The sequence below is a fragment of the Amblyomma maculatum genome, chromosome 1 (assembly GCF_055883805.1).
Source record: "Amblyomma maculatum isolate TAMU_Amacu chromosome 1, ASM5588380v1, whole genome shotgun sequence".
Lineage (NCBI taxonomy): Eukaryota > Metazoa > Arthropoda > Arachnida > Ixodida > Ixodidae > Amblyomma > Amblyomma maculatum.
In genome coordinates this window covers 165,788,053-165,803,167 of record NC_139344.1, presented here as the reverse complement: position 1 = coordinate 165,803,167, position 15,115 = coordinate 165,788,053, and positions in this window count along the sequence as shown.

The following is a 15,115-nucleotide window of genomic DNA, read 5'->3' as shown; positions in this document are numbered from 1 at the left end:
ACGTAGCATCGCCTGCAGCTATGTGCGTCACAGCGATGCTTGCCGTACACAATCCTGAGTGAAGACCGTGATCTATGTTAGAACGGATGCACTCTTCGTAGCACCTCATCGAGAGTCGCGGCTAGCTGATAGCATAGAGGATAAGATTCATTCACGCGTAGCAAGCGGAATGTGGCCGCGTTCGACATGCATATAGCCATGATCCTGCATATCGATGTCCGCCGTATCTTTACGAGAATCAAATAGATACGTCGAACGTACCTTTAGACACTTCGTAAAAACAATCCCGTCGGCGCCCTGTTGTAATAAGAGCTCTCATAACACGAATAATTAATTCCAATAAAGCGCATCAGACAACCTACCATTGCAAGCCTGGTGGCGACGCTTCTCCGTCTAGGTAGAATTGTTTCGCGCACGCAAACAGAAAGGTCGCGTTGCACCCACGACAGATCTGAAGCGCAACACGTACACGAAACACAGTCATCGATACGTAACAAGCTCAATCCCAACGCTCGGATCGCTGTAAACATTAAGAACCATGCAGAGCTCGAAATTCATGTAAGCGTTCGGAAAGCAAGGAGTGCGCTTTGAACTTTCACTCGTAATATATACATGCGGGTGGTTTCACCAGCTCGACGAAAAAGCAATCGTTCCGAACGTGATTACTTTCACTACACTCGCATTTGTCAGTGCTATGATACTGACTACGCTTCACGTACAAGGAATTCATTGTGAGGCTCCAATATCTCCAAAAAAAACGTCGAGGCACCGCCGCATCTCGCGTAGGCTTGAAGACCATTTTTTCAACTTGGAAGCTATCCTTGACGCCTTGACAGACAAATAACTCAGTCGAATTACTAAAAATGGACGAAAAAAAAAAATGTCGAACAGTCCACGCTTGTGCGTGTCAGAACGATCCACACAACTGTGTGTCAGAATTAGCCCAAGAGGCAGAGGCGGTAATTGTTCGAGGAGTATATGTGCTTCACGAGTACGCCTCGCGAAGCACGCCTCACTGCCCTGCGTCCTTCTATTTATAGTGCGAATTCATGCTAGCACATGAGTATAGTGAGCTGCGCTTCACATTCCGCAATTACATTTCAACCGCAAAAATTTTCTTATTTTTATTAAGACAGTTATAGATCTGTTATATCTCTGCGTGCTTTTCTTAATTCAATTTTCAATTTGTTTGCACAGTTTATTCAAAAAGCTCGCTCGAATTGCAAGAAATGATACTTTGTTTATGATCTGCCCTCTCGAGGAGGTTATTGCAACTAGCATTATACGCGCGTAAATTTAAAATTACTTATTGCATAATGTTAAAAAGAAGACCACTGGATGATTCTCCAGTCTGTGCTTCGTTGTTTTTCGCACTGCTTTTCATGGGATGGGAAAATGATACTCCGGTTCAATAGGCGAGTGTCTTAACACTTGACCACTTGACCGCTAGGATTCACCGCGGCGGTGCCGAGTGCAGCTATGTGCAGCACGCCTTTCCTCCAACATTTTCATGCGTGCGCCTGCTCTCGTCTACGAAATCGAAAGTGACAGCTAAAAAACAAACAGCAGATATAAAATCATACATTCAATCGTTTCGTCAAATATACGAGCGCTTTTTAAGAGACAACTCGTAAGCTCGTTCGGGCGAAAAGCCATCGACAGAAATAATCGGAGGCTGCGTAAAAAAAAAATTATATCATGGCAATTTGGGGATTTAGTGATTGACGATTGATTGGTGTATTATAGTGGATGACGAGCTAATGAAATCATTGTAATTAATTGCTCAAATGAAAAAAAATGAAAAAATGGATAATTAAATGGACTTTAAAGGTGTCAAATACTAGCTCAAAATGAAATGTCAATGCTTAATGTCAAATTTAGCACGTGTGACCGATATATTAATAAATTGAAATCATAGAATAAGGAAAATGCGCTAAAATGTGTCAAACTGCTCAGAATTGGAAGCCAATATGTTTGCTGGTGCTAATCGTTTGAATGAAAAAGAAAAAAAATATTGGTGCTATTTTGCTCAAGGGCATAGGGCTGTGTTATGATGGAGTCTTTAACAAGGCTAACTGTTACCCAGACGGCCACTGACGTATGCAGAATGGAAATGAAATTAATGATGCAGGGCTTAAAGCATTATATTTCCAATGGAGTTTTTGAACTGGCTAGCGCTAGTGTGGAGTGGGGCGTCGGCAGGGAGGTCATTCTAGTCGATTGCTGTCGGAACAAAGAAAGCATGCCGGTACGCTGTGCTACATATGTGTGGAAAATAAACGGCTTTAGTATGAGAGGTTCAAAGGAAGGCCAGGGAGGGCGGAACCTTTCTATGCCTCCCAGCGGCCACGAATCACAGTGCTATAGCGCCAATTCCTCCTTCAATTACGCCCTACATTCTGGAGGCTCCACTATGGATTGAACCATTTTTGGCATGGGGGAGAGGACATCCACGTAGCCAAACGCCTCCAAACGCACTCTGGAAGAGGGGAAGTTTGGTGTGTGCTCGCCAGAAATTGCACGTCGTATGCGAGTATACACACGAGCGAGCTGCCTTTAGTGCATATTTTGTCCTACTTTCCCGTTGCTGCTGGAAGCTGGTCGCAGTGTCACATCTAGCGTGACCAGCTCGCAGCAGTAATGACAAAGTAGGCGAAAAAGTGCATTAAAGGGAGTTGCGAGAGCTCTCGCACACATATGGGCAATGCATGCAACCTTGCACGTGAACAGTGTCACTGAAGCGGTAAGGAAGTGCGCAAATATATGACTGAATATTTGCACGTCTTTTATTGAAAATTTCCTTGTGAACGTAATCTGTTCTAAAACTGGAGCTTCATTCGGGAATACGCAACATACATAAAATGTATACATACATCGCGGTCAAAAAGTCACTGTGTGCACTTCCCTTGTTATAATCGGTCCATTGTCTTCCACGACTCACCGGCTCTTGTGCGTGTCGAATTTGATTAGTTTATCAATCCGAGCCATATCCAAACAGTTTTCCAAAGAGACGACGAATGAGCGGTGCCGTCCAAAACAAAGCGTTGCTCTTTGGTGGCCCCTGGGTATTTTAGAAGGCGAGATCTGGCGCTCACTTTCGTTGTGTAACATAGCAGTGGCAAGTCGGCCCCACCACGCACGAACGTCGCGAACAAAAATGGTAATCACCACTTTGTGTATTGAGCCAACATACAAAAGGGTTCATGACACTAGACAGTCGGCACAAGTTGCACAAGTGAAACCGAACGGGTAGTGTCACAAGATAGAGACAGATTTCGAAGCTCACGGGCACAAAAACAGACACTGCTGTAGCTGTCGTTGCACTGACATGACATTACGAGCGCGTGAAGGAACAGCATGGCAAAGCGACCAGAGACGCAAAGTCTACATGCCAAAAGTAGCACACTGTAGTCAGAGAGGAAGAATGTTTACATGGTTTACATGTAAACATTCTCTAGGAAGAAATTTCTCATAATGTTTATATGTAAACCATGAACATCCTACAAAAACAAAACAATGCACTTACTCCACTCCAATTATTAATGGGCAAGGTTGCATCTATGCTACTACACTGCACTTATCACAAAACCACAAGCCCCATCTGCTTTGGCCAATTACTTGATGAAACTAACGGAGACAGATGTCGCACACCACAGACTGGTCGTCTCGCAACATATCTCTGCATATGCTGCATTTCAATTTCCTGCCTTTCCACTTAGCTTCAACTGTTGCCAGCATTACTAGTCACCCATCTTTTCTGAAATTCCTTTTTACGCTGTTAGGATCAGCGTCCTTGTTAATGATGGTCTCTAGTATTTTCGATGCTATCATTTTCACATCTTCCTCACCTGGAAGAGCGAAGGAAATGACAAGCTTTGAGCAGACAAAAAATTAGGGAGACTCGTAATCTCCATCTGTAAGGGTATGGTGCGCCAGCGTTAATGGTTCTTGTCTGCAGATCCCACTGTGGATTGCCGTTAACTTACATGCCTCTTGCTACAAACTTAATTACTAATTCCTTAATTCATGTCTCTGTCATCTCAGATATACTCATTAGCATATGGTCGTAGGCTGCCCTGTTATGTGATAGACAACCAGGCATAGACCTCACTAAGCCTGACGTTAACCAAACTGTACAAACATGCCTCCATGGCCTAGGAGTAACCTTTCTTAATCGGAGCTGAAACGTCCCAGAACATATTTCAAATATAACTTTGTAAGCTTGACTTAACAGCTCCTGCCATGTCGTGTGGCCTCGTGACATTTGGCTCGTGGAACTTTTGGCTTGTGCACAGGGTTCATCTTTTAAATACTGGTTAACATGCATGAAAAATACATTTTCACACAAACTGGTGGCAAATGGTCAAGTGGTGCACTGCAGATTCTGAAATGTACACCTATAAGCATGTAAGGATCGCATCATCACATAACATGATCAAGAGTTCTGTCAGTACCTGTAGTTACATAGCACTTCAATGCCCATTAAAGGACCACCTCAGACAATGGTTGTTGTTACCACAAGACCTGTTCTAACAGCGTACTGACACCATTCCACTGAGTGATGGACATGTATATGCATACCCTAGATAGCTCATGATTGTGGATCTCATTTATTTCTATGACTTCCAAGGAGTTCCTGTCGTCAGAAACCCTACACTTTATGAAATCGAGACAGCTGTCTTGAAAGGTGATGAAAAGAAATAACCAGGTTACCTTGATGCAATGCTAAATTACAGAGGGTGAATATGCTGCATGAAGATACCAAGAAGCTTGTACAAAGAAAAGTGAGAGCGAAATGGCAGGATTTTTGAAACATTGAAATGAACTACAAACAATACTTGCCAAACCTGTCAGGAGGAATGGAAAGCATGCAGTAATCAAAAACACAACATGGAGGACATTTTAGGTCATCTTCACAAAACACATACCCACACCTCACACACAGCTTCATACTTATAAAAGAAGACAAACCAATATGCAAGGAGTGTGGAGATGAACTAACAATAAATATCATCTTACACGTGCACCAGAGCCGAGAAAATAAGAGGAAAATATTTTGTACAATTTTGCAACAGATCCCTTTCCATCCCAGCATGATCCTAGGAGAGACGTGCAAATTTCCTGCATTTTTGGTTTCCTAAAATGTTCCTAAACAAGCTACATCCTAAAGAACATTTTAGTCATTACACACAAAATAAATACAATAAACCTTGTTCTTGGTGCATGGCAGCATTAGTCGCTTATGCACCATAACAATCAACACAATGCTGTAAGGTATACCTTGGTTAGCTATGTTATATGAGACAAGCTTTCGGTCTGATGTGGTCCTTATTCACGTGACAGCGCTGTCATGAGGGTCTATGTCCCAGCGATCGGAAAGTGACCTATTCCAACAATTTTAAAAACTGAAGGCGATTCTACAGATCTCTAAAGACTGGATTGATCAACTGTTTTATTAACGTCCGCCTGCTTTGACAGCCTGGAGTGAAACTGTTGAAGAGAATACATTTTTGAACATTTAACGCGTATCTGAAGGCCTTGCTTTCAATTAAGGGGCCCACAAAAAGCAGCTGAATGTCAAACGCCGCCTAAGTGGGCTTTCTAGCAGGACAGCGGTGTAGCGTGGAAAATCGCTCCGCCGTTCCATCGCTGGCGTCGCAGACTTGAAAGGCCAACTGTTCAAACTTATAGCTACTGACCACACCTGAAACACTGAATTGTGCATGATCAAGGCAGAATTTCTCTAACACTGAGCACTGGTAGCTATCGATTTCGCGCCCAGTATTGTGAAAATCTGTCCTCTCTTCGATCATTGATACATCCACGGTTGAACATTTATGCGCCTCAGAGTAGGCCAGCCGTGGCAACATGGATGCGTTGTTGTAGCAACGATCACTTGCATGTCACACTCTGCAAACTTTCAAGAGTCAGCTTCTGCAACGAAATGTGCAGCGCACATTTTCTACCGCGTACCTAAGTCCGGCGACGCATGCACATCTCCCGCTCGTTTCAAAGCTGTGCGGCCGTTCAGTCAGGTCACGCTAACCTCGAGCATGCGGGGGTTTAAACTACATGTACGCAAAATTCAACGACGAGAAAAAGATGCAGGCTAAGCACTTTAGTATAGTCTTCCCCTAAATACCAAAGAACACTGCTGTTCAGAGGAAATTCGGATCATTCGCGCTTCCGGAAAGCGGTGCAGTAGGTCTTCGCCTCGACGAGTCGATGTGCAGCTCGCCGCAGTAGCAGCGCAGGCCTCTAGTAGATTCGGCATGTCTTCTGCCACGGCTCTGAGGTAGAATTTAAACGAAGAATTTAGCTAGAAACATCATATTTCCTCGGTCTGCATATGAGCAACGAGTATAATGCCATTTCACTTACATACTTTGGACTGCCGAATGTTCTGCACGGCGAGGTGTGTGTTGTGCCGGCTCTAGATCTTCGGAGGTCGATTCAGGACCTAAGACAGCGTAAATGCTAGGAATAGCTCGCTCGCATTACGGGCAGATCGAGGTGATAGTTTAATGCGAAGCGAAAGCTGCTCGTGAATGTGCGTATCCCGATGCCAGCTGGTGGAACTGGAGCAGTACGTAGCATCGCCTGCAGCTATGTGCGTCACAGCGATGCTTGCCGTACACAATCCTGAGTGAAGACCGTGATCTATGTTAGAACGGATGCATTCTTCGTAGCACCTCATCGAGAGTCGCGGCTAGCTGATAGCATAGAGGATAAGATTCATTCACGCGTAGCAAGCGGAATGTGGCCGCGTTCGACATGCATATAGCCATGATCCTGTATATCGACGTCCGCCGTATCTTTACGAGAATCAAATAGATACGTCGGACGTACCTTTAGACACTTCGTAAAAACAACCCCGTCGGCGCCCTGTTGTAATAAGAGCTCTCATAACACGAATTATTAATTCCAATAAAGCGCATCAGACAACCTACCATTGCAAGCCTGGTGGCGACGCTTCTCCGTGTAGGTAGAATTGTTTCGCGCACGCAAACAGAAAGGTCGCGTTGCACCCACGACAGATCTGAAGCACAACACATACACAAAACACAGTCAGAGATACGTAACAAGCTCAATCCCAACGCTCGGATCGCTGTAAACATTAAGAACCATGCAGAGCACAAAATTCATGTAAGCGTTCGGAAAGCAAGGAGTGCGCTTTGAACTTTCACTCGTAATATATACATGCGGGTGGTTTCACCAGCTCGACGAAAAAGCAATCGTTCCGAACGTGATTACTTTCACTACACTCGCATTTCTCAGTGCTATGATACTGACTACGCTTCACGTACAAGGAATTCATTGTGAGGAGACTCTTGCTGCTGTCCGTGAAGAACCGCTGAAATCAGGAACATTTTGCGATATGGCTCCAATATCTCCAAAAAACACGTCGATACACCGCCGCATCTCGCGTAGGCTTGAAGACCATTTTTTCAACTTGGAAGCTATCCTTGACGCCTTGACAAACAAATAACTCAGTCGAATTACTAAATATGGACGAAAAAAAAAAATGTCGAACAGTCCACGCTTGTGCGTGTCAGAACGATCCACACAACTGTGTGTCAAAATTAGCCCAAGAGGCAGAGGCGGTCATTGTTCGAGGAGTATATGTGCTTCACGAGTACGCCTCGCGAAGCACGCCTCGCTGCCCTGCGTCCTTCTATTTATAGTGCGAATTCATGCTAGCACATGAGTATAGTGAGCTGCGCTTCACATTCCGCAATTACATTTCAACCGCAGAAATTTTCTTATTTTTATTAAGACAGTTATAGATCTGTTATATCTCTGCGTGCTTTTCTTAATTCAATTTTCAATTTGTTTGCCCAGTTTATTCAAAAAGCTCGCTCGAATTGCAAGAAATGATACTTTGTTTATGATCTGCCCTCTCGAGGAGGTTATTGCAACTAGCATTATACGCGCGTAAATTTAAAATTACTTATTGCATAATGTTAAAAAGAAGACCACTGGATGATTCTCCAGTCTGTGCTTCGTTGTTTTTCGCACTGCTTTTCATGGGATGGGAAAATGATACTCCGGTTCAATAGGCGAGTGTCTTAACACTTGACCACTTGACCGCTAGGATTCACCGCGGCGGTGCCGAGTGCAGCTATGTGCAGCACGCCTTTCCTCCAACATTTTCATGCGTGCACCTGCTCTCGTCGACGAAATCGAAAGTGACAGCTAAAAAACAAACAGCAGATATAAAATCATACATTCAATCGTTTCGTCAAATATACGAGCGCTTTTTAAGAGACAACTCGTAAGCTCGTTCGGGCGAAAAGCCATCGACAGAAATAATCGGAGGCTGCGTAAAAAAAAATTATATCATGGCAATTTGGGGATTTAGTGATTGACGATTGATTGGTGTATTATAGTGGATGACGAGCTAATGAAATCATTGTAATTAATTGCTGAAATGAAAAAAATGAAAAAATGGATAATTAAATGGACTTTAAAGGTGTCAAATACTAGCTCAAAATGAAATGTCAATGCTTAATGTCAAATTTAGCACGTGTGACCGATATATTAATAAATTGAAATCATAGAAAAAGGAAAATGCGCTAAAATGTGTCAAACTGCTCAGAATGGGAAGCCAATATGTTTGCTGGTGCTAATTGTTTGAATGAAAAAGAAAAAAAAATATTGGTGCTATTTTGCTCAAAGGCATAGGGCTGTGTTATGATGGAGTCATTAACAAGGCTAACTGTTACCCAGACGGCCACTGACGTATGCAGAATGGAAATGAAATTAATGATGCAGGGCTTAAAGCATAATATTTCCAATGGAGTTTTTGAACTGGCTAGCGCTAGTGTGGAGTGGGGCGTCGGCAGGGAGGTCATTCTAGTCGATTGCTGTCGGAACAAAGAAAGCATGCAGGTACGCTGTGCTACATATGTGTGGAAAATAAACGGCTTTAGTATGAGGGGTTCAAAAGAAGGCCAGGGAGGGCGGAACCTTTCTATGCTTCCCAGCGGCCACGAATTACAGTGCTATAGCGCCAATTCCTCCTTCAATTACGCCCTACATTCTGGAGGCTCAACTATGGATTGAACCATTTTTGGCATGGGGGAGAGGACATCCACGTAGCCAAACGCCTTCAAACGCACTCAGGAAGAGGGGAAGTTTGGTGTGTGCTCGCCAGAAATTGCACGTCGTATGCAAGTATACACACGAGCGAGCTGCCTTTAGTGCATTTTTTTTCCTACTTTCCCGTTGCTGCTGGAAGCTGGTCGCAGTGTCACATCTAGCGTGACCAGCTCGCAGCAGTAATGACAAAGTAGGCGAAAAAGTGCATTAAAGGGAGTTGCGAGAGCTCTCGCACACATATGGGCAATGCATGCAACCTTGCACGTGAACAGTGTCACTGAAGCGGTAAGGAAGTGCGCAAATATATGACTGAATATTTGCACGTCTTTTATTGAAAATTTGCTTGTGAACGTAATCTGTTCTAAAACTGGAGCTTCATTCGGGAATACGCAACATACATAAAATGTATACATATATCGCGGTCAAAAAGTCACTGTGTGCACTTCCCTTGTTATAATCGGTCCACTGTCTCCCACGACTCACCGGCTCTTGTGCGTGTCGAATTTGATTAGTTTATCAATCCGAGCCTTATCCAAACAGTTTTCCAAAGAGACGACGAATGAGCGGTGCCGTCCAAAACAAAGCGTTGCTCTTTATGGCCCCTGGGTATTTTAGAAGGCGAGATCTGGCGCTCACTTTCGTTGTGTAACATAGCAGTGGCAAGTCGGCCCCACCACGCACGAACGTCGCGAATAAAAATGGTAATCACCACTTTGTGTATTGAGCCAACATACAAAAGGGTTCATGACACTAGGCAGTCGGCACAAGTTGCACAAGTGAAACCGAACGGGTTGTAGCGCAGCAGCGCCATCTATGAGCCATAACTGAAAATAAAATTATGAGAGCAGCCTGCGCTGATGTCCGACAGGTGGAGCCACAGCTCTAACTATATTCGTTGAATTTAGATTAGTACATTATCTCTGAGTTTGCTGGGCGCAACGATTATGTAATATGAGGGAATATGAGGGCTGGCAGTTATGACGAGGCAAGTAGAGCCTCGGAGAGTAAAGAGGTTTCAGCCTGCGCTACCAAGTAATGTAGCGCAATATAGGAGGACAGTTAAGTTACATGAGGCCTCGAGGAGGGATTAAGAATGAAGAGGAAGAAACTCGCACGTAGAGTAAAGCAGGTTTGATAGGGAAGGGCAGCCGGGAGCCAAAGGAGTTCGTCGAGGCCCGGGGCTACCGGGAAGAGTAGGAGTAAACACCTTCCCTTCCGTCAGCTCGCCGTGGTCTATCGGAGTGAGCGTTGTGGCACTGATAGCTATCAGAAGCCCTCACTGCTCCGATGGATCGCGGCTTAGTTAGGGTAGCTTAGCGGGTCCGGCATCGCGGACCTCGGCGTTGCGGTACTGGTGTCCCACCAGACGAGCCCTCGCTGTATCCTCGCTTCCCTCAGCGCTCTGAGTGCAGTGGCACTGGCTTCATGCCAGACGAGCCCTCGCTTCCCTCAGCTAAAACCCCTTGATACTTTGAAAGTTACGCCAACGATTGAACTTTGCCGCCGCCGCGCTACCTCCTCGCCTCCTCCTCGCCCCTTGCGCGCCCCTTCGCTGAAGGCCGGCTCTCCGCCCGATTTCCTGAGCGACGATTGGTCTCCCTGCCGTTGCCCTTGGAAACCGACGCGCGTCCGGCGTTTTCCTTGTGTGTTCTTTTTCCATCGCGCCATTTTTCCCCTAGTCTCGGCGAGCGAATATTGCGCGCTGTGCTATGGTGGCTAGATAGCTGTGCTTTTATTGCAGCGTGCAAGCTCTATGCCGTGCTGTTGCGCGTACAACTGCAGCAAGCGGCCTGAAGATGGTTGTGCGGTATTCATGATATCTCAAGGCAAGCGTGACGGCTTGCGCACGAGTCAATGGAGTCACAAGATTAGTCGAAAGACGTTTATTCCTAGAAATAACAGAGTTGTTTGCGACGTCGGGTGCCTTTCTCACTCCCCGTAATAACGCGTCACCTGACGCTGCGTTTTTTATTCCTGCTTGCTCCTCAATACTTTTGCGGCGGCAGCATGTTCATTGTATAAAAATAAGGTTGTCCTCTGCAGCATGCTGAATATTCTGCGAGGCTCCAAGGCTCCATCATTTAACACGCTTCGACTTCTGTACAGTCAGAAACAGGGCGCTATAACCTGCTTTTTGCTGTCAGAGATAACTGGAAAATTACAGTCTCTCGATTGCATTTGTCGCGATTATGCTAGGATCCCTGGCCTCCTTCACTAAAAATCAAAATTCGGGATTGTAGAGGAGCTAGCCTTTCCAGCTTGTACTTGTAGTGTGCGTCGGTTACTCGGGAGCAATGAATGCTGGCCCTGAAAAACTCTTTGGCAAGTAAACCCGAGGTATTGCGGGTAATTTGCACTAGTTAGGTCGTACGGCATTTTTTTTTTTTCAATTCTTGAATGTGTTGCCACGCTTCGACGCACGCGTGGGTTAAAAAATATGCGTTCGTTTTATCAGGGATACGGCCAATGTGCAGGAGGTTGGTTGGTTGGTTTGTGGGGTTTAACGTCCCAAAGCGACTCAGGCTATGAGAGACGCCGTAGTGGAGGACTTCGGAAATTTTGACCACCTGGGGTTCTTTAACGTGCACTGACATCGCACAGCACACGGGCGCCTTGCTTTTCGCCTCCATCGAAAAGCGGCCGCCGAGGCCGGGATTCTATCCCGCGGAGGTGTTCATATGATATGATAATGTGCAGGAGGTGTTCATATGATCACACACGCTTCACTTTGACCATGACTACTAGGCGGTGGGAGGTTAACTTCGCTTTGAAAGCTGGAGCTCTAAAACCGCGATTCCGCGTATTCATTTATTACGAGAAAAGTTATTCCATCGATGTCAAATCAGCCGGAATCATTGCATCAATTTTCTGTATTTACGAAACTTAAACAATCAATAATGATTATAGTTATGATGTAAAAATAAAGGAACATTTTGCGAGCAATAATTCTTAACACTGTAACATATTACTCATTTCAATTGTATGCAAGAATTTTTTTTTTCACCTAGCCTGAGTGATTAACTCATCGCTCTATGTTCTAGCTACATTTCACTGAAGACCAGTTTGAGCCGCCAATATTACACGAACTCGAAAAAAGAACAGGCCAAACGCAGTTCCATCAATTTTCTCTCACCGACCTGTCCTGAAGTAAAGGAAGCCTCCTCGACAGAGACATGAACCTCGCTCTGATAGTAGTCAGTTATTTCTGTGGCTTGCTCTTTTCCCACCTCCATTTATGAGAAAACAAGAATGTATAAAAATTAAAAGTCAATGTACAGTTGTCTCGTCAGATATCATGAGATAACCGAGATATGACTAACAACGTAAGTAAATGAAAATTGAAGTATATCAATGGGTCATGGGGCGGCATCAGATTAAAGAGTGATGGTTATGAATAGTGATAGGTAATGATGGTGACTGTTACGGATAATAATAGTAAATTATAGTAATAGGCCCGGATAGTGAGGTGATAGTGCTCGTTGCGGATAGTGACAGTTACGATAGGTCTCTGGCATTAGTAGATATAGTGATAGATAGGATAGCGATAGTTAATGAATTGGCAGTTATATGCTTTCTCATTTCTGCACGTTGAAGACCTATGTGCACCTTGTAATTTTTTTATTTGATTGTTGCGTTCAATGAAATCAAGCTCTTTTACATAGCGCATGAGACCACAGCATGCTTGCCCCAGAACTTCAGTGTGTCGGCAATAGGGCCCCCCACTTCTCCCAGTGTACCCTGCTCTCTTTTAACCACACGCGAAGTCAGTGAGGGGCCGCGTACTCATAAAATTATTTAATTTCTCCATCAGCATCATATGAAGACTGCCGTGGCAAACCTGTTCCTTGCCTCGAAGCAGCAAGGAACAGCTCAAAATTTGGTTTTATACAAAATTAACTAATTAACGCAGATTATCGCGGATCGCTAACTAGCACAGTGCCATTACACTTGGCCTAAGCTTTCCAACGGTATACGGTTCGATGTTGCAGCTAAAATTTAGATTTTAATTGCAGTTTACTAAATATCAATTAATTTGGCTCAGTAATTGATCGAAATACATGTGCAATTAACCAGCAATCCAATCTCATGGTTGATCACCTGACATATACTATGCTTAGAGAGATAGCTTGACAGTAGCGAAATAGACTAAGTCCTGCTTTGACCTTCTCTTCAAAGCACCAGCCTGGATCGTTTTCCGAAGTTTTACCGCGGTGACAGATTTCACACTCTAAAAAAAACAAACACAAAGTCAGAGGCAGTACTAGATTAAGTGCACAAAGTAAAACCTTATCATGAGACTTAAAAAATGTCTGTAGCACAGAACTCGCCTGAAAGCTTTATCGGTATTCCCCATTCAAACAGTTCTAAGAAGAAACCAATCAATTCATGAACTTTACTTTCGGCATTCTCAATGCTTTTCTCGCAATTTTTCAAAAATTTGGTGCACTCCTGAAGCGCAGACCTGGCCCAAAAGCTCGCGCTTCACTCACTGCTGCGGCCGGCCGGCGGGCGTCAAGGGGAAAAAGCGTGTCGTGCGCAGCGCTCGCCGCCGCCGAGCGAGGAGAATCGAGGAGGAAAGCGCGGCGCGGGGGAGAGTGTCTCTACTTTCAAATTATCAAGGGACTTTACCCTCAGCTAAAGTCCCTTGATAATTTGAAAGTAGCGACACTCTCCTCCGCGCCGCGCTTTCCTCCTCGATTCTCCTCGCGCGGCGGCGGCGAGCGCTGCGCACGACACGCTTTTTCCCCCTGACGCCCGCCGGCCGGCCGCAGCAGTGAGTGAAGCGCGAGCTTTTGGGCCAGGTCTGCGCTCCAGGAGTGCACAAAATTTTTGAAAAATTGCGAGAAAAGCATTGAGAATGCCTATAGTAAAGTTCATGAATTGATTGCTTTCTTCTTAGAACTGTTTGAATGGGGAATACTGATAAACAAAGCTTTCAGGCGAGTTCTGTGCTACAGACACTTTTTAAGTCTCATGATAAGGTTTTACTTTGTGCACTTAATCTAGTACTGCCTCTGACTTTGTGTTTGTTTTTTTTAGAGCGTGAAATCTGTCACCGCGGTAAAACTTCAGAAAACGATCCAGGCTGGTGCTTTGAGCTTCAAGATTAGAGAAGGTTAAAGCAGGACTTAGTCTATTTCGCTACTGTCAAGCTATCTCTCTAAGCATAGTATATATCACGTGATCAACCATGAGATTGGATTATTGGTTAATTGTACATGTATTTCAATCAATTACTGGGCCAAATTAATTGATAGTTAGTAAATTGCAATTAAAATCTAAATTTTAGCTGCAACACCGAACCGTATACCGTTGGAAAGCTTAGGCCAAGTGTAATGGCACTGTGCTAGTTAGCGATCCGCGCTAATCTGCGTTCATTAGTTAATTTTGTATAAAATCAAATTTTGAGCTGTTCCTTGCTGCTTCGAGGAACAGGTTTGCCACGGCAGTCTTGATATGATGCTGATGGAGGAATTAAATAATTTTATGAGTACGTGGCCCCTCACTGACTTCGCGTGTGGTTAAAAGACAGCAGGATACACTGGGAGAAGTGGTGGGCCCTATTGCCGATACACTGAAGTTCTGGGGCAAGCATGCTGTGGTCTCATGCGCTGTGTAAAAGAGCTTGATTTCATTGAACGCAACAATCAAATAAAAATATTACAAGGTGCACATAGGTCTTCAACGTGCGGAAATGAGAAAGCATATAACTGCCAATTCATTAACTATCGCTATCCTATCTATCACTGTATCTACTAATGCCAGAGACCTATCGTAACTGTCACTATCCGCAACGAACACTATCACCTCACTATCCGGGCCTATTACTATAATTTACTATTATTATCCGTAACAGTCACCATCATTACCTATCACTATTCATAACCATCACTATTTAATCTGATGCCGTCCCATGACCCATTGATATACTTCAATTTTCATTGACTTACGTTGTCAGTCATATCTCTATTATCTCATAATATCTGACGAGACAACTATACATTGACTTTTA